This window comes from Marmota monax, unplaced genomic scaffold (genome assembly GCF_021218885.2).
Source record: "Marmota monax isolate L192 unplaced genomic scaffold, Marmota_monax_Labrador192_F-V1.1 WCK01_AAM20220418_F8-fsc00008, whole genome shotgun sequence".
In the NCBI taxonomy this organism is placed as follows: domain Eukaryota; kingdom Metazoa; phylum Chordata; class Mammalia; order Rodentia; family Sciuridae; genus Marmota; species Marmota monax.
Window position 1 is genome coordinate 21097298 of NW_026694432.1, and position 25748 is coordinate 21123045.

Genomic DNA, 25748 nt, shown 5'->3' on the forward strand with positions numbered 1-25748 from the left:
GGAAACTTTGTTTTTCAAATTTTTAAATTATTTTTAGATATACATGACAGTAGAGTGTATTTTGACATACATACATGGAGTAAAACTTATTCTAATTAGGAACCTACCCTTGTGGTTGTACAGGTGTGGGGTTACACTGGTGGTTTATTCATATATGAACATAGGAAAGTTATGTCCGATTCATTCTACTATCTTTCCCATTCCTACCTCCCTTCCCTTCATTCTTTTTTATCTAATCCAATAAAGTTCTACCCACCCCCCAATTGTGAGTTAGTATTTGCATGTCAGAGAGAACATCCAGCCTTTGGAGATTTTTGGATTGGTTTATTTCACTTAGCATGATAGTCTCCAGTTTCATCCATTTACTAGCAAATGCCATAATTCCATTCTTCTTTAAGGTTGAGTAATATTCCATTGTGTATAAATACCACATTTTCTTTATCCTTTAATCTGTTGAAGGGCACCTAGATTGGTTCCATAACTCAACTATTGTGAATTGAGCTGCTATAAACATTGATGTGGTTGCATCGATCACAGTAGTATACTGATTTTTTAAAAAATTTTCTTTCTTTTTCTTTGGTACTGGATTGAACCCAGGGGCACTTAACCACTGAGCCACATCCCCAGCCCTTTCTTATGTTTTATTTAGAGATGGTATCTTGCTGAGTTGCTTAGTGCCTCACTAAGTTGCTGAGGCTGGCTTTGAGCTCCCAATCTTCCTGCCTCAGCCTCCTAAGCCACTGGAATTATAGGCATGCACCACTGCAACTGACTATAGAATGCTGATTTTAAGTCCTTTGGGTATATACCAAGGAGTGGGATAACTGGGTCCAATGGTGGTACCAGTCCAAGTTTTCTGAGGAATCTCATACTGCTTTTCAGAGTGGTTGCACCAAGATCCTGGGAAACTTTGGAAATGCACCCCCCAAAACTAATCAAAGCTCCCATGTGGCTTTGAGGCTGAAAGGGAAATGAATTGCAGCCCTATCTCCGGAAGAAGAAAATGATTGGAAATCGAATGTTCATTGATGACTTGCACAGCCTTACCCAACGGACCAGCTACCTCTATAAACCCCTTAACCCACATGAGCAGTATCTTTAGAACAGAAAGCTGGGAACCGTGGAAGAGGCACATCAGTCACCCTGGAGGGGAACAGAACTTTTCCCTATGAGGAAAGGGCTTTGTATGCTCTCTCTAATAAAATGGGGCTTCTTTGGAGTCTGCAAAAAAATACAGTTAATATTCATATTTCTTCCTGTACCAGGCTCTGTGCAAAGTGCTGTCAGTTCTCAATCTCAGGGAATTTGTGCAGCTGTGAGGCATGAACCGCTCGCCTTCTGACGCCGAGGAAACTCGGGTTCTGAGACAGAGGACTCGTCCAGAGTCACATTGCTGGAGGACGTCAGGACTTGAACTCAGGTCTGATGAGGATACCTATGTGGCACATTGATTTTGTTTTCGAGAGGGGATCTTGCTCTGTGGCCCAGGCTGGACTTTGAACTCCTGAGCTCAAGGGACCCTCCCACCTCAATCCCCTGAGTAACTGGGGCCTGTACAGGTGCATTCCCCGGCTCCTGGTTCCATGTGGTGTGTTTGTGTCTGTCTGTCTGTTTAGAGGAGGCAAAGTTTATTTGGGGTTGCCGGTTTCAGAAGCCTCCATCCGTAGACTCCATTCCTTGGGGCCTGAGGTGAGACAGAACATCGTGGTGGGAGTACTCGGTGGAGGAAAGCAGCTCAGGACCCGGCAATCAGGAAGCAGAGAGGTACACTTTTTAAAGCTTTATTTTTAGAGCATTTTGTGGAAATTACAGAGAGTTCCCATATCCCCCTGTCCCCAAGGCACATCTTAGTTCCCACTCCCTCCAGACTGCTAACTGCCCTGTAGAAATTTGGAGGTATCATTGCTTTGTGAGGGACCTAGTACCCTCACAGCCAGTCAGGAGGTGTTGACAAAGTGCCACAATAAAATCATTAAGGATGACTGGCCAGGCCTCCCAGCGAGTGAGGTGGGGAGCAACTTCTGGATGCAGGAAGAATCCTCCTCAGTGTCCCCCTCTCTCTTGCCCAGGCCGGGGAGCCCCAGGCCCATCTTTGCAGCCCCATCTGCAAAATGAGGGGATCTGACTAGCTCATCTCTAGGGATTTTTCCAGCTCTGGTGTTTGAGTCTTCAGTCTGCCCCCTCCACTGTGCTTAGATCCAAAAGTCTGAAACGTCTGTTTCTGATGCGGCCCTCAGACAAGTGATGCAGAGGCCCAAGAAGGTCGTGTGCCAGATTTAGTTTTAGCTTTGGAAGGGTCCTGGTGGTCTCATCAGTGAAGACCGAGAATAGCTGGAGCAGCTGATTATGGCCTACACCCTCTGATGGAGGCTCGAGAGTTTCTGGGAGCGTCCCCACCTGAAAACCATGGTGATGAAGGGTTAAAGGCTTCAAGGAAGGGTCCCAAGGGCATCTCAAACAGAGGAGTCAGTCAATTCCTCTGCAGGTTCTGAGAGGCTTGGGCTTCCTCTGTCTTCTCTGGATGCTTCTGTCACAAGGATAGGAACTCAACTCCACTTGACTTTAATGGAATGCTTGGTATATGTGCCAGAGAAGAATGGAGATGGGAGGGCTAGCTTCAGGAAGGGTTTAATTCAGTGGCTCATAGGTCACCAGAGTCAGTTTACTCTCTTCTACCTCCCATGAAGTTCACCTCCTCTTATAGCTGGTGTATTAATCAATTTTTCATTATATTAGCAAAATGCCTGAGTCAGGCTTCTTTATAAATAAAAGAGTTTTATTTTGTCTCATGGTTCTGGAGATACAAGGGCATGGCACAGTCTCTGGTGAGGGCCCCCTGGGCTGCAGTACATGGGTATCTCTGTATTTTTCCTTTTGTGACTGGCTTCCTTCACTTAGCAAAATGTCTTCAAGTTTCATGCATGCTATAGAAGTGTCAGAATTTCATTCCTTTCTAGGTGGAATAATATTTCATTGTATGTGCTTACCACATTTGGCTCATCATTCCATCCATTGACTTTTGTCTATCTATTCATTCCTCTCCAGATACACCACCCTCCAGGAACTTCAATGAGTTTGGCTATCTGGAAGTTTCCAGAACCCTGACCTTTGGATTTTTATGGAGGCTTCATTCATCTAGACTTCAAAACCTCTGCTTTCTAGGGAATACAGAGTGAGCTACCAGGAGATTTTCTGATTGTCATTTGGCCAGTCTTCGGTTACTGTGGTTTCATTTCCTCAACTGCTGCATTTATCTCTGTATCTCCTGAGCCCGACACCTGCTGTATGATGGCATCTGACTCCGTGGCTTGGTCATTGTCAGTCTGTTGATGAAAGGTGAGGCCCCTCTCAGCGTGCTGCAGAGCAGAGCTCTGACATGGCAAACTGAATCCCAAGCTTCTGTAGTGGTGACTTTGCCCAGAGAAGCACAGCTGCGTGCGTCCTTCTCAGGCAGTTCAGACTTCTCATGGAGATGCCCTTCTGCACCCTGGGTCATCTGGTGAGTGCTAAAGCTAACCCAGGGCGGGGAGAGGGTAGGTGCTGGAGGCTCTGGTTCCACCCTGGACCCAGGGTTTGCTCCTCCTGCTGGTACCTCTATTCACTGCTGGCGGCGCTGCACAAACCTTTAAGAAAGTGTCTGTCAGGGTTTTCCAAGAACCGTCTCAACAGTCAGTCCTGCTTCTGAGAGTCTAGCGTAAGGAAATAAAATGTGACACTCAATGTAGCATTACTGATGATGAGAAATTAAAGGCAAGATATGTGCCAACAATACCGTTGGTCCTCTGTGGCTGCAGGTCCCCTTCCATGGATTCAACCAACTGCAGATGGAAAATATTTGAAAAAGTTCACAAACCACGCTCCAAGCGTCACATTGAATCCTTGTGACTGCAGCCATGTGTCTGCTGATCAAGTGGGAGCCTCCTGCCTGCTCCCAGCCCCTCAGTCTCCCTCCAGCTCCAGGTGTTGAGCATTTCTCCCTTGATCCTAGATGCTGTGCAGTTAGGCCTCCCAGGGCTACATCTGTACGGAATGTGTACAGATCTTTTCCTCGTCTCTGTTCCAATATAACAACTATTGACACATCATTTACATTGCATTTAGTATTACACATAATGTGGAGATGACGCCAAGTACATGCGAGGATATCGTAGGTTATGTGCAAATACTAGGCCATTTTATCTAAGGGACTTGAGCATCGGCAGAGTTCGGCATCCTTCGGATCCTGAATCCATCCCCATGGATACCGAGAGGTTATAGAGCCACAGCATCTGTAGCCTTTAAAACATGGGCATTCTCAACGGAGTAGATCTTTTTTTTTCTTTTTAATATTTTTCTAGTTGTCATCAGATTTTTATTTTGTTTATTTTATATGTGGTGCTGAGAATTGAACCCAGGGCCTTACACATGCTAGTCAAACGCTCTACCAGTGAGCCACAACCCAGCTCCAGATCTATTCTTTTTTTTTTGAAGCAGGGGGTATTGGGGATTGAACTCAGGGGCACCCGACCACCGAGCCGCATCCCCAGCCCTAATTTATATTTTATTTAGAGACAGGGTCTCACTGAGTGCTTAGTGCTTCAATTTTGCTGAGGCTGGCTTTGAACTCACGATCCTCCTGCCTCAGCCTCCTTAGTTGTGCTTGGCCAAATCTGTTTTTGTTTTTTTTTTTGGTGGTGCTGGGGGTTGAACCCAGGGCCCTGTGCATGCTAAGCAAGCACTCTACTAACTGAGCTGTATCCCTAGCCTGCAGATCTATTCTTAAAACAAGTTAAATTTGTTCAGGAAAAACTCACCTGTGTTGGTAGAAGCTAGATGGTTACCTGGGAGCAGGGGTGGTTATCGACTGGGAAGGTGAAGACACCTTTGGAGCAATGGAAACGTGCGGTATTTGTATCCCAGTGGCAGTTACCTGGGTGGCTGTATGCACCCGACCTCAGCCCTGGTGCATGTGCGGTCTGCTCTACGTTAGTTAGACCTCCGTGTAAAACAGGAAGTCCTCAACCAGGAATTGATGGCCAGTAGAATGTCGGCTCCTGGAGAGAAGGGCGGTGGGCCCAGAGCCAGAGCACTGATCTGCACATAGAAGACCCTCAATTAAAACCTATAGAACAGTGAAAGAAAATGCTCCTGGTAAAATACTAAATGAAAGAAAAAAGGCCCAAAGTTATACAGCATTTAAGTGTACTGTCAGTTCAATGTTATAAAAACTGATGAGCAGGAGAAAATCACCGGAAGGGAATAGCATGAGGGGGTGGTGGCACTGTGTTGGGTGGTGGGATTTGTGTGTGTTGGTGCTGGGGATTGAACCCAGGGCTTCATCGTGCAAGGCAAGCCCTCTACCACTGAGCCACGTCCCAGCCCTAAGTGGTGGGGTTATAAGAGATGGTTTTTAGAACTTCTTTGGTGAATATCTGTTTTCGGTTTTGTCCAGGATTCTGTATGTGACTTCATTTGGAAATAACAGCTAACACTGATTGAGTGGGTATTTCATGCCCGGCTCTACAGTTACAGAAATGCACTTTATATTTCAGCTTATAGAATTTTGACACCAACCCTTTTGAGTAGGTATTCCCCGTCTTACAGATGGAGAAACTAAGGCACATAGAAGTTAAGGAAACTACCAAAGATCACCCAGCATTAAATGGCAGAACAGGGAGGTGGCCCAAGAGCAGTTGTGGCTCCAGAGGATGAGTTAACTACTGTGCCACTGCCCCTCCAAAATGAATGTCAAAAGCCTTAATTTAAGGCCTTTGTGACAGGTGAGGCCCCAGACAAATGTGCTTCTCTGCTCTCCCCTCCCTGTGATTGACCCTGAGTCCTGGGAGACGCCCGTGATAGTGAGGCCCCCCTAAGTTGCTGAGGGAAGGAGAAGTGAGCAGGGTGTGGGCGAGCAGAGCGGTTTTCCTGGGCAGGAACAGATGTTCTGACATCTGATGCCCCACTGCAGAAGCCTGGGGAGGGCCCCTCTTCCCGGCTGGCCCTGTCCCTGCCCCCTGGGGTTGTCACAAGATCTGAGCCAACAGGCCAGGTCCTGCTGTCCATCCACAGGAAAGCCAGCTTCCTGGAAGCCACCCTGCCGGCCCCTCCCAGGCAGCCCAGTTCCTGGAAGTTAAAAGAGCTGGCTGCGGTGTGAGGGGTGCGGGGCGCTGGGCCTCAGCACCTTTCTTTGGCTTTTGCCACCTGCAGGAGGGGAGAAGACAAGGGCTCGATGTCGCTGGCAGATGGGACTTGAGTGTCCCTTTCCACCTTACCTGGGTCAAGTTACCTGACTTCTCAGGAGTCTCAGTTTCCCCATATATAAAATGAGATACTCAAAGATCCTGAAGGGCTAGCCATAGCATTGAGAGCAACTGGGTCCCCACAGCCTGGTACCCTAAAGCACTCAGAAACAAGGTAGCCATGGCGACTATTATTAGACTATCATCATCCTGCTGCCCTCCTTCTCCTGGGGCACAGAGGCGCTGAGAGATGGGCTGGAGGCCCTGGATGTCCTGGCCCAGTTATTAATACCCCCCGGCCCCTCCAACTTTGGATTTAGCATTCCAATGACGAGGGGCAGAGGCCGGAGGGCAAGGCTGGGAACAGGAGGCAGGGCTGGACAGGAGCCACCGGCCTCCCTCTGGGTGGGAGCAGTCCTCCCCAGCCTTAACAGAGACCTGGCTCCTCTCCCAGACACCCTCCACCTGCACTCTAGGGCCCCAGAAGGTGTGAAATTCCTGTCTGAAGTCAGGCTGGGGCAGCCATCATCTTAGTCCCCTAAGGACACAGCACTGTCCTTCCAGGGATGGGAGGCCCAAGAGACCAGGATCCGCTGGGCAACAGAGGGGACGAATTCACTCGTGGAATTGTGGACTGTCCAAGTTAGACAGGGCTCAGGGAACCCCAACTTGCCAGAAGTGGTTTTGAACTCGACTCTGGACTCAGACCAGAGTGACCAGAAAACCTGTGTGTCCTCCAGCCTCCATTTGCTGGGCCATTAACCAGGGAGGGTAATGACTCAGAATGCTCCCGCGGAATGGCACCGCCTTCCGAACATCCTGAGCCCAATCCCCACGTACTGAAAAAAAATAAGTCATATGATTATTTTTATTTGGCTGTTGAAAGAGCACGTGAGATAACATAAAGTAGGAAATTAGTGAGCAGTGTCTAGCAAATAGTGGGTATTGGTATCCAACCTGTCTAGTCATGGGTGACTTCTTTATGTTTCTGCCACATGAGTGGTGGCAGACCTTGAGGAACAAAGCCCTCCCTGGAACTTCCCACTCCGCCACCTGAACTAACAGTTACACTGCACAATGCTTCTTTGTTTTTTTCTTGTATCAGTATTTTAAAAATTAATAGCCCTTAGTTATTTTTAATATTAAATATCGTTTACTGAAGACCCATTATAAAAAGAATACCTTGCCAGGCATGGTCACACTTGCATATAATTACAGTGACTCTGGAGGCTGAGGAAGGAGGACTGCAATTGGAGGTTAGCCTTAGCAATTTAGCGAGGCTCCAAACAACTTAGGGAGACCCTGTCTCAAAGTAAAAAACAACAAGGGCTGGGTGCAGTGACATACACCTGTAATTCCAGCAGCTCAGGAGACTGAGGCAGGAGGATGGCGAGTTCAAAGCCGGCCTCAGCAACTTAAGGCCCTAAGTAACTCAGGGAGACCCTATCTCTAAATAAAATATAAGAATGGGTTTTGGGGATGTGCCTAAATAGTAGAGCACCCCTGGGTTCAATCCCCAGTACCAAAAAAAAAAAAAAAAAAAAACCAAACCCCCAAACTACCCTCTGAGTATCATCTCATTAAAACTTCACAACTTTCCCATGGCATAGTAATTATTGTTCCACTTTACAGCCAAGGAAAGCAAGCAAAAGAATCCATCTGAAGTCCATCACTGCAGTAGGCTCCTCCCGAGAACACGCGGGAACCGAGGTGGGCATATCACACACTTGCTGTGCAGTGGCCTCCTTTGCTCATGAACCTCCCGCTGGGCAGAGCTTGGTAGGGGCACTTCATCTCTGTTCCTGGTGGAGTCCGCCAGGGCAGCTGGGTGGCCGAGGTCTGGAGCCTCCTGAGAGCCCATTCATCCATGTGACCAGTGGTTAGTGCTGGCTGTTGCCTGGAATCTGTGGAATTGTCAACTGGAATACCTCCCTGTGGCCCCTCTGTGTGACCACCACCTAGGCCTTGGGTCTTAGGTCTTAGCTTATCTGACTTTTTTTCTCCAACCTTCAGACTATCTTTTTTTAAATTTTTTTGGCACAGGGGATTGATCCAGAGGCACTTTACCACCAAGCCACGTCCTCAGCCCTTTTTAAAAATTTGGTATAGGATCTTGCTGAGTTGCTTAGGGCCTTGCTAAGTTGCTAAGACTGGCCTGTCTCAGCCTCCTGAGCTGCTGGGATTAGAGGTGCCCAGCTATCTTTTGCATTTTTGTTTTTGTTTTTCTTTTTTGTACTGGGGATTGAACCCAGGGTGGCTTAAATACTGAACCACATCCACAGCCTATTTTATTTTATTATATTTTTTGGTATCAGGGATTGAACCCAGAAGTGCTCAACCACTGAGCCACATCTGCAGCCCTTTTTTATATTTTATTTAGAGTGAGGTCCTCACTGAGTTGCTTAGTGCCTCACTAAGTTACTGAGGCTGGCTTTGAACTTGCAGTCCTCCTGTCTCAGGCTCCTAAGCTGCCGGAATTATAGGTGTGTGCCATTGTACTCAGCCCCTTTTTATTTTTTTATTTTGAGACAGGGTCTCAGTAAGTTGCTTAGTGTCTCACTAAGTTGCTGAGGCTGGCTTTGAATCTGTGATCTTCCTGCCTCGGGCTCTCAAGCTGCTGGGGCTATAGGCATAGGCCACCGTGCCTGGCTATCATTTGCTTTTATCTTTTTATTTTTATTTTTTCAAATTTATTTTTTAGTTTTAGGTGGACACAATATCTTTATTTTACATTTATATGGTGCTGAGGATCAAACCCAGTGCCTTGTGCATGCTAGGTGAGTGCTCTACCACTGAGCCACAACCCCAGCCCTGCTTTTTAATTTACCTTTTCCCAGGTTTTAGTTTTTTTAGTTTTTTTTTTAATATTTATTTTTAGTTTTATGTAGTGCTGAGGATGGAACCCAGGGCCTTGCATGTGCTAGGCGAGTGCTCTACCACTGAGCCACAACCCCAGCCCCCAGGTTTTAGTTTTTTAAACAATATTTTAGAATGGCTGCATAATGCTCTGTTCCCAAGCATGCCCAGCTCATCACCACTCTGTCTGGACTGTTCTCCCCAGGATGCCCGCAGGGCATCGCTCAGGTCTCAGATCAGCTGTTGCTTCCCTTGAGAGCAAGTCTCTCTTCATCTCATTACAATGTCTGCTTTTCTTGATAATATTTGTTACATCAGAAATTATCTTTATTTCCTTTTTTTTGGGTGGGGAGGTACTGGAGATTGAACTCAGGGGTGCTCAACCACTGACCCACATCCCTTTTTTGTATCTTACTTAGAGACAGGGTCTCACTGAGTTGCTTAGTGCCTCACCATTGCTGAGGCTGGCTTTGAACTCACGATTCTCTTGCCTCAGCCTCTCAAGCTGCTGGGATTAAAGGTATGTGCCACCAAGCCCAGCTCTTTATTGCTTTTTAAATGTTTTATCCCACCAGAACATAATCTCCATGAAGAAAACAGGAACTCTTCTGCTTGCTCTTTATTTCCAGTGCCTAGAACAGTGCCTGGCACATAGTAGGTATTCAATAAATACATATTTCATTGACTGAAGAATGCAGCAACCAAAGTTGGCTGAGTTGGTCACTAACTATCCTTTTAAAATTTGTTTTGTTTTGCTTTTTACCTATTAACTGATACTTTAATAGGCATCTTGGGGCTGGGGTTGTAGGTTAGTGGTAGAGTGCTCACCTAGCATGTGTGAGACGCTGAGTTCCATCTTCAGTACCACATTAAAAAAAAAAATAAAGGTATTGGGTCCATCTACAACTAAAATAAAAATTAAGGGCTGGGGTTGTAGCTCAGTGGTAGAGCGCTTGCCTAGCAAGTGTGAGGCATTGGGTTCAATTCTCAGCACACATATAAATAAATAAATAAAATAAAGATTCCCTTAACAACTAAAAAAAAAAAATCTTGGGGAGTCAATATACCCAGGGTTTTTTTTTTTTTTTGTACTGGGGATTGAACCCACGGGGTGCTTACCCACTGAGCCACACCCCCGGCCCTTTATTAAATTTTATTAGAGACAGAGTCTCACTGAGTTGACTAGGGCTTCTCTAAGTTGCTGAGGCTGGCTTTGAACTTGCGATCCTCCTGCCTCAGCCTCCCGAGCTGCTGGGATTATAGGCGTGTGCCACTGTGCCCATCTTTTCCAGGGGTTTTGGAGGAAGGTTTTGGCATGAGACTTGAGTCCTTCTCTCACCTCTGTCATTTACTAACTTTGTGATGTTGGCCAATATATTTAACTTCTCTGAATCTCAGTTTCCTTATTTGAAAGGAGGGTAATATTAATGCCTACCTCATAGGGTCACTGTGAGGATTAAACAAAAATAATGGCCCAAGCCATGGCCAGAAGCCGCAGCCACCCATCCTGGCACCTGCTCTGGGCCGGGCACGGCCCTGGGTATTGTCCAGGTGTGGGCTCATGCCACACTCCACACCATCCTGTTTGCAGGTTACACCACCAGGCTTATTCTGTGAAGTTTATTGAGTTGCACGCTTATTTGTGCACTTTTTGTACCAGGATTATAACTGGAAGAAAACGTCCACAGAGCAACACTGGGCCCATGCAGTGGGAAACTGCACCCTGACCATTTTGCAGATGAGTAAAGTGGGGTTGGCCGAGGTTCAGTCACTGGCCCAAGATCATGGAGTAAGTGGTGGGACTGAGGGCTGCAGCCGGCCTCTTCACCTCCGCCTCTGTCCTGCCCCCGGCCTGGCGTGTTCAAGCAGTCGTTCAACAGTAGCTCTCATTATTAGTAACATTTAACCTTCCTATTGCTTTGAATTTTTTCATCTCTTTTAAGTAATGCTTTATTATATACTTTTGGGCATTTTGGGCTTTTCTCTGCTTTCAGATTATGTCCTTTGGATAGTGTCCCAAGAGTGGAATTAACTGGGAGAACTGGGGCCCAGGGAGCTGAGGTGACTTGCCTAAGGGCAGGCACATGTAAGCAGTGGTGGTTGAAGCAGGGCTGCCCTGTATAGTTGTATAGGTTGTTCACATCACAAGGGCAGCGGGCTTCCCAAAGGAGGCCCACTAGGAAGTCAGCCTTGGTCAGGGTTTGGAAAGCTAGGAGGAATGAAGGAGATGGATGTGAGGGGACTCCATGGGAAACCTATCTCACAAATAAATGCTAAGCTCCTACTGAATACAGGTGGCCTTCCACTGTGGATACAACAGTGGATCAGCCCATCTGATCCCTGCTCTCATGGAATGGATACTTTCTCACATGTGTGGGGAAGACAGTTGATGAATAAAGAAATTGAGTAAAACAATAATGGATTGAAATAAATATCAGGAAAAAAACCAAACAGATGCTTGAGTCTGTCCCGTCCGGCAGGACACATCAACGTGGGCAGCGAACCTAGATGGGGAGGAATGAAGGGACAAGAGACACAGAAGGATGACAGCAAGACAAGAGTTCTGATCAAGCTGCAAACTTTTGTTATTCACACAGGGGTATTTATATGCTGGGGATGGGGAAGCTCTCTTATCGGTAGTTGCTGGATGTCTGCACAAGGTGAGATAACCGCAGGATGTTTCAGGAAGATAGGTTTCAGGAAGATAGGTGGCCGCAGGATGTCTCAGGTGAGATAAGTAGCTGCAGGATGCCTCCCAGGCAGGATGTCTCCCAGGGGGCTGTCAGGCTAATCTTTGAAGGAGAATTTCCTTCTAGTCCCTGACATGAGTCCAGGAGTGAGGGGATGGGCAGGACCCAAACAAAGTGGTTAAGAGAGGCTTCTTTGAAGAGGTAAATCTTGGCTGAGAAGGCAAGAGCACACAATATGTGCAAAGGCCCTGAGGTAGGATGCAAAGAGAGGGCTTCCAAAGCCAGGTAGAAAAGGGTTTTGAAGGGTCATGGGTTCAGAAGTCACTTCAGACAGTTGAGAAAGGGCTCTTTGCCCATCTCTGCTAGTCCTCTACAGTCACACCTGATTGTTGCCAAGTACCCCAATTCCTCCTTCCTCATCCTCTCACTTTTGTCCTTTCCTTGACGACTTTCCTGGGGGGGGGGGCAGTCAGGGCAGCATGGTGCCCTGGTGGGTAAGGTTCTGGGGTAACCACTGGCTCCCTAACTAGCTCTCTGAAGGAACCAAAGCCCCCACCTGTCCCACTCCAAAGACCTTTTAAAGAGGCGGTTTAATTTACAGCCTAATTCCCATCATTAACTCAGGGTCTATTGCACATGAGTCCCTGGGCCAAGGGCCTCCTGTGCATTCTTGTCTATCCTCCTTGTGACAGCCCTGTGATCGAAGTTCGGAGGATATCTTCATTTTACCATTCAGGAAACTGAGGCCCAGAAGAGTGAATTGGCTGACTTAAAAGTCACTTGGCTGGTTAAGGGATGAAACTGAAAGAGCCCACCTTCTTCTGGCACCCAGACCCTGTGCCCAATCTCCAGGCCGCCTGGCCTCAGGTCTGGAGAGCCAGGGGGCCTCCTTTCCTGGGTGACTGGAAGCGCAGAGGGGTGAGCACTTCTCAGACGGACCCCAAGCCGGGCCCCAGCGGGTAGCCTAGACCTTCCCCGGGGTGGAGGCCTCCGCAGGGCAACAGAACCAGCAGAGCACGGCCCTGAGTCACCGAGTATTTATAGCCCAGCCTCTCCTCTTTTCGGCCTGGCCAGGACTTATCAGGTTCACTTGGGGCTCGAGGGTGACAACCTGTTTATCATCCAAGGTCCCCAGGCAAGCTGTTGAGACATCCTCTGGGAACGAGGTCTGGAGGCCTGCCCGTGTTTAGACCTGACCTGACCTCACACCCACCCCTGCGGAGGCCAGTCTCCTGCTCTAGGTGTCCCACCGCATTCCAAGCACACCCCAGCCCCCTCCACAGCCACACGCACCAGGGCGCTCCTGTCTTAGGTTAAAATGGGGCAGAGATGCCGCTTCTTCCAGGAAGATACCCTGGGCTGACCTGGGAAGGCTACACACCTCCCCTGGCCCCACTGTTCTTGGGGAGTGGACCTTGTCTTTGGGCAGATAATTACATCAGCCAAGACCTGGTAAGAGACACTATGTTAAGAGGTTGCTTTGTCTTTTTGGTTCCTGGGATGGAAGCTAGGGCCTCTCAACCACTGAGCCACATCCCCAGCCCTTTTTAAAAAATATTTTATTTAGAGGCAGAGTCAAACTGAATTGCTTAGGGCCTCACTAAGTTGCTGAAGCTGGCTTTGAACTCATGATCCTCTTGTCTCAGCCTCCCAAGCCGCTAGGATTACAGTCATGTACCACTGCAACCAGCAAGAATTTTAACATGGGGTGGGAATATAGCTCAGTTGGAAGAGTGCTTGCCTTGCATGCACAAGGCCCTGGGTTCAATCCCTGGCACAAAAAAAAAAAAAAAGAGAGAGTTTTAATATTATTTTTCTCAATCCTCACCATGTATCTACATACATACATACATACATACATACATATATGTACGCATATTATATATAGTATATTTAACACATATATATTACATATAATACATATATATGTATTTTTTTTTGCACTAGTGATGGAACCCCAGGGGCACTCTATCACTGAGCTACCCAGCCCTTTTCACCTTTTGAGACAGAGTCTTGCTAAGTTGCTGAGGCTGGCCTCGGACTTGCCATCCTCCTGTCTCAGCCTCCCAAATCAGAGGGATCATAGGCTTATGCCATCATGCCTTGATCTTACAATAATTTTATAAATTGGATCTTAATTTAGTATCTATAGATACTGAAACTCAGAGGAGTTAAGTAACTTACCCAATAAGTAGCAGGGCCAGCCTCGAAATTTGGGTCTTCCTTAAATCCAGATTCCAGGCAGTGGGTGAGCTTGGGCAAGTCACCTTCCCCTGGAGCCTCAGTTACTTTATCTGTAAAATGGAGATGCTGCTACCCCCCCTCACAGTTTTAAGGACTGAATAAACCTGGTAAACAGTAGGCGCCCAACCACTGATGCTATCCTCACCTCTTCAGCTTGTTGAATCAGTAAATTATCTTGTTCTGAGCTGCTGAAGACAATCAGCCAGGCCATATCTTCCTCTGAACTTCAGGGACTTGAACCCAGGACCCAGGCTACTCCAGCCCCCACAGTCCCGCTGCCCCAACTCTGCTTCTCCCTAAGAGCAGGCTGTTAGGGCGGAGGTGACCCAGAACCAGGGGCTGGGGCTGGGGCAGGGGAGGCCGGTGGGAGGAGCAGGAGTTGGGGGCGAGGGCTGGCGGGTGCAGAGGCACAGTAGACTGACCTGGCTGTCCCTCAGGGCATCTATTTTGGACAGGGCTGGCCTCCAGGCTGCTGGAAGCTGGAACCCAAGGTGTTAGTGCGGAGTTAACGGAGCAGCCCCTGGGGCCAGATTTAGTGGTTGAGCTCTGACCCCAGATGGCAGTGTGGATGCAGGCACAGGGCCATGCTGCCTCTGGGATTCCTGCCCTGGGTTCTGAGTGTTTGCACGGGGCTCCCTGCTCCTGATGCCAGCTTCAGCCCCTCGGTCCCCAGGGCAGTGCTGCGCCCCTAACTCAGGTCAGACAGGTTTGGGCTCAAGGCCTGGATGTTCCATTTATTACTTGTGTGACCTTGGGCAAGGATTTAATGTTGCTGTCCTGAGGGTTCTGATGGCTAATTGGGGTTCCCCACCCCGTTAGGGCCCTGCACTCCCAGCTGGGCTCTGGGAGGCAGGGCTAGTTCTCCTGTCTTCACCTCCCTGCAGGGTCCTGTGCGCCCCCTGCCCCAGGCCTTGACCTGCCTGCTCCAGGGGCCCTCGGGCCACAGTGCTTCCAGAAACTCTGATCCAAAGTGCCCCTTGGCCTCCTGGCTGGGGTCCATCTCAGACAGAGGTGAGGCCGGGCCAGGCTCCAGTGGAACTCAAGTTTCTTGCTGGGGCTCGTGAAAGGGCTTGGTTAAGGAGCCTGGGCTGTTTGGGTTCTGATCCTTGGGAGTACTGGCTTTGAACAGTTGGGGATTTCTTTCCAGCCACTTTTTTCTGTCTTTACCACATTTACATACCCACACATAAAAATTTTTAAATAGAACAGGATCAGATTGCATATAATTGGCCTGTTATTTTTCTATCCATGCCCAGCAATCTGTCTTTCTGACATTCGACAGCTTTCTCTATTAGTGTTCAATGTGGACACTTCTTGCAACTTTTTTAAACTGGGGGAATATTCACATGTGTATATCTATATGAATGTATGTATGTATTTTTCTGCATGGACAGTTGGGAAGCTTACTGGGGTTTGCTTTTGTTTTATTATTTAGTAAACTTTTTCTTCAACTATAGTTAAATGTACGATTCAAGACATTCTCACAAATCAGTGCTCCTGGATAACCCACACCTGGCTCAAGAAACTGCTCCTCGCCATACTCCCAGAGCCCTGGTGCTTCCTGCCTGTCCCCATGCAGGGCTACCACTGCTGTGACTTCTAGCAGCTTGGCTGAGTTTGCCTTTTTTTTGAACACTGTGTAAACAGAATCATACTCTAAGATCAACATTCTGTTTATGAGTTTCATAATGTGGCAATGTTTGTTTATTCTAATTCTGTACAGTATTCCACTATGTGATCCCGTAGCCATTTATCTGTCCTATTGATGGAAATTTGGGTCACTTCCAATGTTTTGCTATTACAAACAATAGTGCAAAAACCATCTTTGTGTGTAAATAGATCTGTGTATCTGCATCCATCTCTCTCTCTGTCATTTCTAGTTTGACGGCGAGATTCCTGAGAGTACATCTGCCAAGTCTCAAATAGGAATGTTTTACATTTTGACTTTATCAAATTGCACCCTAACCTGAGCTCGAGAGGTGTGCAGCGCCCACATCCCTGCACCCTCCCCAAGGTTGGATTATTTTCCATTTTTAATATTTTTGTCAATCTGATAGAAGAGAAATCAGATTTTATTGTGCTTTTAATGTGATTTTTCCAGCCAGTGAAGCTAAGCAGCTTTGAGTTTTGTTTCTGTTCGGGGGCCAGGGGAATGCTTTCTTTTCTGAATTGCCTTTCTGTGTCCCTCGCTGGGTCTAAAAATCTGCACGATCATGGACATGGACACTTGGTCTTTCCACGTGTTTCTCATGCTTTCTCCCTGCCGGTTACTTGTCTTTAAGCTTTGTTTATGGAGCAACTGCTGGTTTAAATATAGTCTGTTTTTCCTCCTGCTCGTTGTTTATGATCTGGATAGTCCCGGAGGGTGTGTGTGGCAACCTCCAGGTTCAAGTTGGTGGGGGTGGAGAGCTGCAGCAGCTGGACCCCCCAAGATGGTCTCTCTGGGGTACAAAGGAACACCCAGGTCAGCACTGAGCCCTTGAGAGGGAATTTGCCTTGGATGCTTTCTCTAGTCTAGTTTCTGGGTCTTTCCAGTGTCGTTCAGGGGCCCAGGTCAGAGTCCCCCCTCAGTGAAGAGAGTCTTTCACTTGGCCCCAGGACCAGGAAGCAGGGGAAGCCAGGGCCAGTAGGGGTGGGGACAAGAGAGATGGGGGAAACCCAAGAACAACAGCTAGGCAGCCCTACTCTCTGAGTTCAAGTTCTGAACCACTGGATTTAATGCTTGTATCTGTCTGCTCCAGCTGACCTAACAAAACACCAGAGATTAGATTAATTCAACAGTAGAAATTTATTTCTCAGTTCTGTAGTCTGGGAAGTCCAAGATCAGGGTGCCAGCAAGTTGGGCCCCATGTGGAGGCCTCCGTCTTGGTTTGTGGGAGGCTGCCATCTTGCTTTGTTGCTTTGTGCTGATCACAGGGCCTCTCCTTGGTGTGGGTGCAGGAGGGAGAAGGAGCACATTCCTTTTGAAAGGGGCACTAATCCCATAAGATCAGGGTCCCATCTTCTTGACCTCAGCTAATCCCAATTGCTGCCCAAAGGCCCCTTCTTCAGATACCATCCCACTGAGGAAAGGGCTTCCATGTAGGAATTCTGGAGCATTTAGTCCAGAACAATGCTCCAGACTTTCCTGAAGTCTAGCTTTGGGAAAGTTACCTGATTGCTCTGTGACACAGTTTGCTTCTCTATAAAGGGGCAATGTTAATGTTAAGGAACTAATATATCGATACATACCTACAAAACACTTAGGACAGACTGTGATTGCCAGCCTCAAAGAAGGTCTTCGTGGGGCTGGGGTTTTGGCTCAGCGGTGGAGTGTTCGCCTAGCACGTGCAAGGCCCTGGGTTCGATCCTCAGCACCACATAAAAATAAATAAAATAAAGGTATTGTGTCCAACTACAACTAAAAATAAATATATATAAAAAAGGTCCTCGTAATCCATGCCTCCTCATATTTATGGCCTTGTAGAGGCCCCTCTTGCATTGCGTCAGGATGGGTCTTCCATCCCAATAGAATCCAGTTGAAATGATGGTGGGTGACTTTTGGGCTGGATCATAAAAGTCTTGCTCTTTTTTTTTTTTTTGGTACCAGGGATTGAACTCAGGGACATTCAACCACTGAGCCACATTCCCAGCCCTATTTTGTATTTTATTTAGAGACAGGGTCTCACTGAGTTGCTTAATGCCTCTCAGTTTCTGAGGCTGGCTTTGAACTCATGATTATCCTGTCTCAGCCTCCCAAGCTGCTAGGATTACAGGTGTGCTCCACTGCACCTAGCTGTCTTGCTCTTTTGGATCCCTTGCTCTGAGAAAAGCCAGGTGCCATGTTAGGAGGATGCTCCAGTAACCCTGTAGGGGGAAGTACATGGGCTGAGGCCTCCCACCAACTTGCTAACCATGTGTGTGCGCCATCTTGGAAGCAGATCCTCAGTTCCAATCACCACAGCCCCAGCCAATATGTTGCCAATAACCTCTGTAGAGACCTCAAGCCCGAGCCACCCAGCTTAGCTGCTTTTAAACTCCTGAGCCACAGAAACTGTATAGGATAATAAATTGATTTTTTTTTTTTTTTGGATACTGGGGATTAAACTCAAGGATGCTTTGCCACTGAGCCACATCCCCCAGACCTTTTTATTTTTATTTTGAGACAGGGCCTTGCTAAATTGCTTAGGGCCTAAGTGGCTGAGGCTGGCCTGGAACTTGTGATCCTCCTGCCTCAGCCTCCCAATGCCGCAGCCTGGCTGGGCACAAAATAACCGAGCCGCCACGAGGCACTTGTAGGTTCAAACAGGAACTACTTTATTGCCCGAACTCTCACTCGCACTCCACGCATGCTTCCCGGGAACTCTCTCACACTCCACCGGGCTCCGTGCCAACTCTCCCGGAACCCCCGCGAGAACTCAACGGAAAACTCAATGGGAAACTCCGTGAGAACTAGCTGGAGCCGCCCTATTGCCGGACAGCAGGGGTCCATATACATCTGAATACACAGCCTGCCCCAATCCAGCATCATCCAGTCACAGCAATTATACACAGCTTAACTTAATTATCATCATCTTAATGGCTCTCAAGCACTCTCAACCACCACCTCTCAACCACTCCTGGCAATGCCAGGTGCCATCCCGATTCGGCTGTGGCTGTCAACATCCCAAGTTGCTGGGATTATAGGTGTCTGCCAACATGCTCGGTTAAATAAATGTTGATTTTTTATTTAAACTGCCATGTTTTGGGGGTAATTTGTTATGCAGCAGTAGATAATCCACAGATGGCAGGCAGGGTGGCATATATCTGTGGTCCTGGCTACTTGGGAGGCTGAAGCAAGAGGATCATTTGAACTCAAGAGTTCAAGGGTAATCTGGGCAACATAGCAAGACAAAGTCTGGAATTTAAAAAAAAAAGAAGGAAAAAAAAAAAAGAGAGAGAAAGTCCACAGGCCACAGAGTTATCCACAGAAAATGTCCAGGGGATGACAGTGAGCATCAATCACTCCCTGACTGTGTTGGGCATATGCATGTACCTGGGCAAATGGTCCCGCCTCTGTGACACCAGTTTTCAGCAAAGGATAGAGTGCAGGGGAGGACGGTCACCCAAAGGATAGTCACCCAGACCTAGACTTTTGGGGTAGAAAGGGCCAGAGAGATCTGTGCCCTTCTCTCATTTTTACAGATGAGTAAACTGACACACAGAGGTTAACCTTCCCTTGGTGACAGAGCTGACACCTGGCCTCAGATCTGTTAGTCCTGGGTGGCCTCCTCGTTGCTGTGTGCTCAGATAGGTAAGAGCCACCACACCTCACAGTTTGTAGAGCACTTTCACTATTTCAGGACCCTCAATGTGGAGCCCCCTCCAGACCCTACTGGCTCTCATGTCCCCTGGGTGTTCCTTTTCTCCCAGAGTCGTTGTAGCTGTCCACAATGTTGACCAGATCTGGGGACAGTGGGAGGAGTTTTGCGTCCCCTGGCCCAAGCCTTGAATGACAAGGTCCCGGGACACCCTGCTCTCTTCTGTGGCACATGGACCGGGCCTGGTGGACTTTGTCCTGGCACTTGGGGCTGCATCATGCCCCAGACCCCGTGGACCTGCCTCTGCCAGCTGCTCTGGCTTTAGCCACTGGATCAAATGACCATTGGTTTGATCCTGTGATTTCGGAAGATTCTTCAATGAAGGTGGCATCAAAACACTTGGCAGAGATCTCGGTCCCGAAGAAAACCAGTGTCTGTGCCACCCCCACCCCTCTGCAAGGGGAAATCCGGAGCCAAGGCGGACACCAGCCTCCAGGGGCGGTAGGGGGCGTGGGAGAGCAGACACGCGCAGGTGAAAGAGATCTGCTCGGTGATGTCCCCGGGAAGCGTCTAAACAATCCGGAACCTTGTGTGTACGAAAGGGAAGACGGTGAGTTATTTCCTTTCCAGCATCACCACCCCTGGGGCTGCGTCATCTTGGGCAAGTCCCCACCCCCACACCGGCCACCAGGGACAGGGAAGGACCTTTGGGGATCATCTCCTGTGGTTGTTCCATTTAGCAGTTTTGAAGACACCGAAGGTGGGTGTGGCTGATAGGCATCACGCTGCCAGTCCCCGCAGACAGGGAGCTGGAGTCCAGGTGTCCAGGCCCCACGCCAGGGTTCTTTCCCCTGAACCAAGAGGTTCAAAATCTCAGGTTTCTGAAAAGTCCCTTCTGTAGTGACAATCAAAAACAGCATAGACTTATGGGTTAAACAAGCCTATTCCAGCTGGGTGGGTGAGGTGGCACATGCCGGTAATCCCAGCAGCTCCCGAGGTTGAATCAGGAGGATTGCAAGTTCAAAGTCAGCCTCAGCAATTTAGCGAGACCCTGTCTCAGATTTAAAACGTGCTGGGGATGTGGCTCAACTGGTGGCGCGCTCGCCTGGCATGCGTGCGGCCCGGGTTCCATCCTCAGCACCACAAACAAACGAAGATGTTGTGTCCGCCAAAAATTAGAAAATAAATATTGAAAATCTCTCTCTCACTCTCTAACTCTCTCTTTAAAAAAATAAAAAAATAAAATAAAACGTGCTGGGGACGTGGCTCAGTGGCTAAGCACCCCTGGGTTCGATTCCTGACACCAAAAAAAAAAAAAAAGAAAAAAAAGCAAGAAAATGGGGCTGGGGTTGTGGCTCAATGGTAGAGCGCGAGCCCAGCAAGTGAGGCTCTGGGTTCGATCAGCACCACATGAAAATAAATAAAACAAAGGTATGGTGTTCATCTGTAACTAAAAATTTTTAAAAAGAAATTGTTGCTATTTTTCTTAAGTTTGATAATGGCATGGTGATAATGTAAAAAAAATCATCAGAAATACAAACTGAAGTGCTGGGGCTGGGGCTCAGTGAGAACGTTTGCCTCATATTTGTGAGGCACTGGGTTCTAGTCTCAGTACCGCACATAAATAAATGAATAAAATAAGATCCATCAACAACTAAAAATTTTTTTAAATGCTTACTAAAGTATTTACATGTAGGGCTGGGGATGTGGCTCAAGCGGTAGCACGCTCGCCTGGCATGCACAGGGTGCTAGATTTGATCCTCAGCACCACATAAAAATAAAATAAAGATGTTGTGTCCACCGAAAACTGAAAAATAAATATTAAAAAAATAGTATTTACATGTAAAAAAACTCAATGGCTAACATTTGCTTTAAAATATTTCAGAACTATTTTGTGGTATAGATAAATAAGATTGGGAAATGTTGAAGAGTTGAAGCTGGCTTGGGTTACATGAGTGCATTAGACTATTCTCTCCTTTATATGATTGAAACCTTCATTAACAAGCAGTAAAAATAACTGTTTCTATTAAATAGACTTGCAGAGAGAGGGAGACAGTAAAATGTAGTGATTAAGAGTTCTGGCCGGGCACAGTGGTGCATGCCTGTCATCCCAGCGGCTTGGGAGGCTTAGACAGGAAGATCATGAATTCAAAGCCAGCCTCAGCAAAATTTGAGGTGCTAAACAACTCAGTGAGACTCTGTCTCTAAACAAAACAAAACAAAAGAATAGTGGCTCACTGGTCGAGTGCCTCTGAGTTCAATTCCTGGTATCCCCCCAACCAAAAAAAAAGAGTTCTGGGCCAGACACAACAGTGATATACTCTATATTAGTCACTTCACCTGCCCTAGCTTTACAGTATTTCTGATAATTGTTAATGGTAATGGTTTACAATTTTCTGGTTCCGATGCTCTTTCTGTCACTCATTGCTGTTGAACCTCGGCTGAATGACTTCCCCTCTCTGAACCTCTGTAACTCAGCTGCAAAACAGGGAAAATCATGATTCCAACCTGAGTTATTTGGAGGACTGGACAGCAGGAAGAATGGACAGGACCCAGCACAATGCCCCGCACATAATAAGCACTCAATAAATACTTTGGTGGAGGAGCACAGGTTTAGTAATCAGGCTATCTTGGACGTGAACCCTAGCCTCTTTCTGTCACTTGTGATTGTGTGACTTCTGCCAAGCCAATTAACTCTCTGTACCTCATTTCCTCCTGTGGGACAGGGGAACAAAGATCATAATACCTCCCCCACAGGGCTGTTGTGAGGATTAAATGACAAGACATGTTTTGATGCCCAGCGCGGCCCACGCGGGCACTTGCCTGCCTCACCCCTGGACTCTCAGCAGCGCCAGCCTTGCTGTGCCCAGGCTGGAGTCGATCCCACTGTCCATTTGCTCGGCACCTGGGCTGCCAAGTGTGGCTGGAGAAAGTCAACAGGAGCAGGTGAATGGCCCCTTGCAAATGACAGATCTGCCGGGTCAAAGCAAGGATCTTCTGCTCCTGCCGGGCCTCCACCTTCCCCAGGGCTCTCCCTCCTGCGTCCCACGCTGGAGGGTCCCAGCCTTCTCCACCACCCACTCCTGCTGCTGAGCCAGGAGTTGACCTCAGTCACCTTCCTTGCACCTCCCAGCTCTGACCTCCCTTCCCTCCTTTCCTCTCACCCATCACCCCAAAGGTGGGAGTGGCCCTGTCCTTCCCAAGCCTTGAGAATGGACTCCATCCCTCCCAGCCCTGTCTATCGAACTTTCTCTGCGTGGTCTGTACCGCCTCAAAAAATCTTGCTCAAATGCTCAGTCTCTTCCGAATCTCAGGTTATTTATGGGAAAAGTGTGCAGGACCTCAGGAAGGAGGGAGAACCAGCCAGTCAGTCAGTCACAAGGGCCCAAGTGGCCAACCTCAGGAAAGGAAAGAGAGGAGCGGGAAGAGCCCGGAGAAGGTGGAGGGCCGGCGGGGGCAAAGGTCCTAGCTCTGTCCCTGCACTCTCACCCATCCCCTCATTGAAGAACCCCCGGTGGATAGAGACCGTTTTTGCTCTTAGTCTTCAAAGTCTGAGGGACAGTGGAACTCACAGGCAGAAACTGGAAACTGGCTGGGCATGCAGCGGAGGGTGGGGAACCCTGAAGGGACTCTCAGCTTCCTGCTAGGTGCAGATGGGTGGCTGGTAGTGTTGCCCACTGAGAAATGACGCAAGAAAAGCGGAAGGAGGAGGTAGGCTGGGGAAGGTGCTGTGCTATGTGGGGGATGTGAGTTTTAGGTGCTGAGGGAGTATCCCGTAGGAATGGCCAACAAATCTGCACTTAAGGGGAGAAAAGAAGTCTGCCCTGAAATCAGGGGTCTGAGGCTCGCTGGCACACAGGCATTGGAATCATGAATATTTGCAGATAACAAAAGTCACGCAGTATCCGTGGATGAGGGCGGATACTGCGTGACTTTTGTTATCTCACATCTTAGTCAAGAGGTGGGCAGTTACCAGTTGGATAAATTGGCAGTAAAATGGTGGCATCAACAATCCAGGGACTTTTTATAGTTCCCCTCTGTCATCTCTGAGAGTTGACATCTTCCTCAGACTTTACACCTCATGGTTGCAAAATGGCTGCCCGCCCTCCAGGACCCTGTTCAAAGGCATTAATGAGCCCGGTGCAGTGGTGCACACCTGTAAATCTCAGTGGCTCAGGAGGCTGAGGCAGGAGAATCACGAGTTCAAAGCCAGCCTCAGCAAAAGTGAGGAGCTAAGCAATTCAGCCAGACCCTATCTTTAAATAAAAGACAAAATAGGGCTGGGGATGTGGTTCAGGGGTCAAGGGCCCCTGAATTCAATCCCAGGTACTCCCCCCACCCCGCAAAAAAGCATTAATGAGCTTTCTTCTTTCATTTTTTGGGAGGAGGGTATTAGGGATTGAACTCAGGGGTGTTTAACCCCTGAGCCACATCCCTAGCCCTTTTTATATTTTATTTAGAGACAGGGTCTTGCTGAGTTGCTTAGAGCCATGCTAATTTGCTGAGGCTGGTTTTGAACTCACAATCCTTCTGCCTCAGCCTCCCCAGCCACTGGGATTACAGGTATGTGCCACCATACCTTGTTTGAATATTAATTTTTATCCGTTTGTTTATCTGTTTGTTTGTGGTGCTGGGGATTGAACCCAGGGCGTTGTGCATGCAAGGCAAGCACTCTACCAACTGAGCTCTATGCTCAGCCCTATTAATTGTTATCAAGGAGGAAACAATTTAATTTTAGCCAGCAGGCTTCTCCTTGGGTCTCATTGGCCTTAACTACCTCCTTAGGCAAAAGAGAGTGGAATTAACCATGTGAGGGTTACAGTCTTTGTGCCTTATCCTGGGTGGCAGCGGGAAGTCCACCTTCCTGGGGCACAGTGCTGCCAGTGTCCGAACAATTCTGAGGGCTGTGAGCAGGGAGGAAGCGATGGTCTCTTCTCAATCTTCGTCTTCTTCCCACCCCTGGCTGGCTGGCGGTGTCACCTTGCCACAATCAAGCAGAGACATGAGGAGCTCGGGCTCCAGAGCCACCTCTTACTCACTGTGTGACCTTACACTGTGGGTATACCTCTCTGTGCTTGAGTGTCCCCCCCGTGGAGTGGGGATATGGTGGTTATATTGCGGGTTAGTGAGATGATGAAATGAAATGACACCTCAGGGTGCTCGGCACAGAGCCAGGCGCATTAAGTGATCACATACAACCAGCCATTAGTGCCTGGTTGGAGGGGGACCCCATCCTCAAATTTGCCCTGTTCTGGTTCCTCTTCTCCTCCTCTCTCTTTCCTTTCCCGGGGTTGGCCGCTCAGCCCTTGTGACTGACCTGCTAGTTCTTTCTTGGGCCCAGGTTGCCCTCTTTCTGGAGTCCGGCACACTTTCCCCACGTGTGGCATGACCTCCTAGACTCGACCTGGGGCCGGAGGCCGCTGCTTCCAGTCTTCTGCCTGGCACCTTAGGCTGGGTGACCCCAAGGTTCGTACATGAAATCCTACCTTACAAATAGCCATCGGGCTGGGCTGAGGCAGGAGGATGGCGAGTTCAAAGCCAGCCTCAGCAATTTAGCGAGGCCCTGTAGCAACTCAATGAGACCCTGTCTCTAAATAAAATATCAAAAAGGGCTGGGGGTGTGGCTCAGTGGTTAAGCACACCTGGTTTCACGCCAGTTCCACAAACCAAAACCAAAACCAACCAAACAAACAAAAAACAGCCATTGGAACTGCTCTAATGACTTCTACCTGCCAACAAAAAAGAATGACCCCACAAAATGAAGAAAAATTTAAGATTTGTGCAGAGAGCCCTGGAGAGCCCCTGGCTAAGGTCTAAAGTCCAGGCAGTGCTCTGGAGAGTTATTCCTATCCATCTCCCTTCCCGGACTGTGGGCATCTCAGGGAGGGGAATGGATCGCTCATCCATCTGTCACCTTGGTGTCTGCTGTATACTTAATACTCAGAAAAATGTCTGATGAATGAATAAGACTCCTGGCCTCTCCTCTTCCTTCCTAAGTGACTTTTCTTTTTCTTTATTTCCTTTTTTTTTTTTTTTTTTTTTGTACAAGGAGTTGAACCTAAGGGATGCTTAGCCACTGAGCCATGTCCCAGCCCTTTTTATTTTTTATTTTGAGACGGGGTCTTGCGAAGTTGCTTAGGGCCTCGCTAAGTTGCTGAGGCTGGCCTGGAACTTGCAATCCTCCTTTCTCAGCCTCCCAAATTGTTGGCATTACAGGCGTGCAACAGCGTGCCAGGTTTCTAAGTGACTTTGAACAAGGTCCTTTTCTCCTCGTGACCCATATCAAAAATCTGTCAAATGAGGGACTGGGCTATGTCTCAAGGGAGGCCGTTCAGCATTAAGTGCTATAAGTAGACAAGGGTAAATAGGCAAGGGATGGAGGGACAGGCTGCCTGGGGTGGGGTCTCCAGGGTCCCCAGGTCTGAGGCAGAGGGGAGCTGCCCTGATCCCTCATCTTGGGA

The 25748-nt window shown here is 48.2% G+C and overlaps 1 long non-coding RNA gene across 1 annotated transcript; it reads right to left on the bottom strand.

The window, feature by feature from the left end:
• Positions 1 to 11046: 11046 nt before the first annotated feature.
• LOC131423210 (uncharacterized) lies at positions 11047 to 14288 on the bottom strand. The gene is made up of 3 exons (XR_009224340.1): positions 14154 to 14288; positions 13949 to 14058; positions 11047 to 13535 (listed from the first exon to the last, which is right to left on the bottom strand). It is a non-coding gene; the product is annotated as an uncharacterized LOC131423210 (long non-coding RNA).
• Between the last annotated feature and the right edge of the window lie 11460 nt (positions 14289 to 25748).